The following is a 2,172-nucleotide window of genomic DNA, read 5'->3' on the forward strand; positions in this document are numbered from 1 at the left end:
CCACCGTGTGGGAGTGATTGATATAGCCTAAATCAAAGTATGTTTTAGAATTAATTTTTAGCTTTCTTCTATTTGCAGTTTAACAATATTAAACTTAATATGGTTATGAGAATTGACCAACTCATAACTTGATTTGTGATTGATAGTTTTAAAGTGGTAGAAGTAAAGTTTTATTAATTAGATATATATTGTTAAGTGTTAATTATGATTTGAACGGAAGTAATATAATTAAATTGACGTGGAGAAATCAAAGTATCATAGATTTAATTGAATCAAATTAATAATTACTACAAAATGTTAATAGTTGTTAATTGATATATCTAGAGAATACTGGAAAAGAAACTGAAAATACATTAGGATAGCTCGACCATTGCAGATTAGATTAAATCAATTACGAAATTAAAATTAGAATGTACCTAAAATTTAGGTAAAATCAATTACTCTGGTATATTTTCGTTGATAAGTTTTTGTCAATTTAATTACTATACTTTGATTAAATTATTTAAAAAAATTTCTCTTCATAAATATAATTTCGATTTCTAGATAATAATAAAATTTCTACAATTTTGGTACTTGATATATAGCAATCCCTGTAAGACGATACTCTATTAATCACTTTATTACTTGAACAGTTTCGTGCACTTGTTTATTCGCTTATCAAATTTTTGGCGCCATTACCGAGGATTGTCAGTATCATTATCAATACTAAGGGTTATTATTAGTGTAGAGTTTATTCTCTTGTTTTTTAGTTTACTTGCATTTTAGTTTTTATTTTTATTTTTATTTTATTTTTTTATTTTTTATTATTTTTAATTTAAGCATAATTTTTTTATTTTGCTTATTTTATTTTATTTTTAATTATTATTATTTTTTTGTTGTGAACATATTATGTCATTTCTTTTTATGTTTTCAGTTGGTATATGAGTCGATCGAACAACATAAAACTCTTTATAAATCTAGAATAAAAAAGACTTGTAGACAACTGAATCGCGAGAGAAAGGAACACTTAGTAACAGAAAGACAAACAAGAGTTGAGATGACTAAATACAAAAAATTGGGTGAGTAAGGGATGTTTTGAACGAAAATAATAGGATAGCACTCAAAGACTTTGCTACTCCTCTTTTAGGAGCTTTGTTAAGTATAGTTTGATCGAGTGTTAATGCTAACAACTTCGAGATTAAACCTGCCATCATTTAAATGATCTAAACCTCAATTTTGTTTGGGAGTTTTCTAAATAATGATCATAATGCACATCTCTATAATTATTTAGAAATTTATGATACTTTTAAGTAGAATGGGATTTCTAGTGATGCAATTAAACTTAGGTTTTTCCCTTTTTCGTTAAGAGATAAAGCTAAAAATTGTTTGCATTCTCTTCCTACAGGAACAATTACTACATTAGAAGATCTAACTCAAAAAATTTTGGCTAAATTTTTTCCGCTAGACAGGATAGCAAGGATGAGAAATAATATCACAAGTTTCTACAAGATGGATGGGGAAACGTTGTATGAGGCATGAAAGCAAGTAAAGGAGTTGATTAGAAGATGTCCTCATTATGGGTTACCTAAGTGGTTGTTGGTCCAAATGTTTTACAACAAATTGAATCAACAAACCAGGATCACAATCGATGCAGCTGCTAGAGTTGTTATGATGGGGAAGTCTACAAATGATGCTTATGAGCTATTGGAAGAGATGGCCATGAACAACTATCAATGGCCAACAAAAAGACTTCAACCTAAGAGAAAAGCTGGATTATATGAGATTGATCCGAATAGTGTTAATATTGTTAATTCTCATAGGATTTATTTGAATATCATTTCCAAAGATATGAGGTAGAATAAATGAGTTTTGTAGCTGGGCAAGACAGGCCACCATATAATCCATACTCTAATATATACAATCTTGAAATGAGAAATCATCCAAATTTTTCATAGAGAAATCAGTAAAATGTGGCAAGGCCTTCCCCAAGATTTGAGCCTCAAGAAAAGAAGCCCTTGCTTAAAGATATGATTGCAACCATTCATAAGAACACAATAGAATTTGCAACAAAGACTGAAGCAGTTATTCAGAACCAACAATTGATGTTACAAAACCAATAAACATCGATTAAGGAACCAAAGAGAAAAAGGTTAAAAAAGAGAAGGTCAAGCAAGAAGTGGAAAATAAGCAAGT

At 29.0% G+C, this 2,172-nt stretch overlaps 1 non-coding gene across 1 annotated transcript; it reads right to left on the reverse strand.

Moving 5' to 3' along the window:
• Nucleotides 1–1,455: 1,455 nt before the first annotated feature.
• On the reverse strand, nucleotides 1,456–1,562 carry LOC148266313 (small nucleolar RNA R71). Its single transcript, XR_015818797.1, has one exon. It is a non-coding gene; the product is annotated as a small nucleolar RNA R71 (small nucleolar RNA).
• Between the last annotated feature and the right edge of the window lie 610 nt (nucleotides 1,563–2,172).

Source organism: Carica papaya, chromosome 4 (genome assembly GCF_054855325.1).
Source record: "Carica papaya isolate Zhongbai chromosome 4, ASM5485532v1, whole genome shotgun sequence".
Classification (NCBI taxonomy): Eukaryota; Viridiplantae; Streptophyta; class Magnoliopsida; order Brassicales; family Caricaceae; genus Carica; species Carica papaya.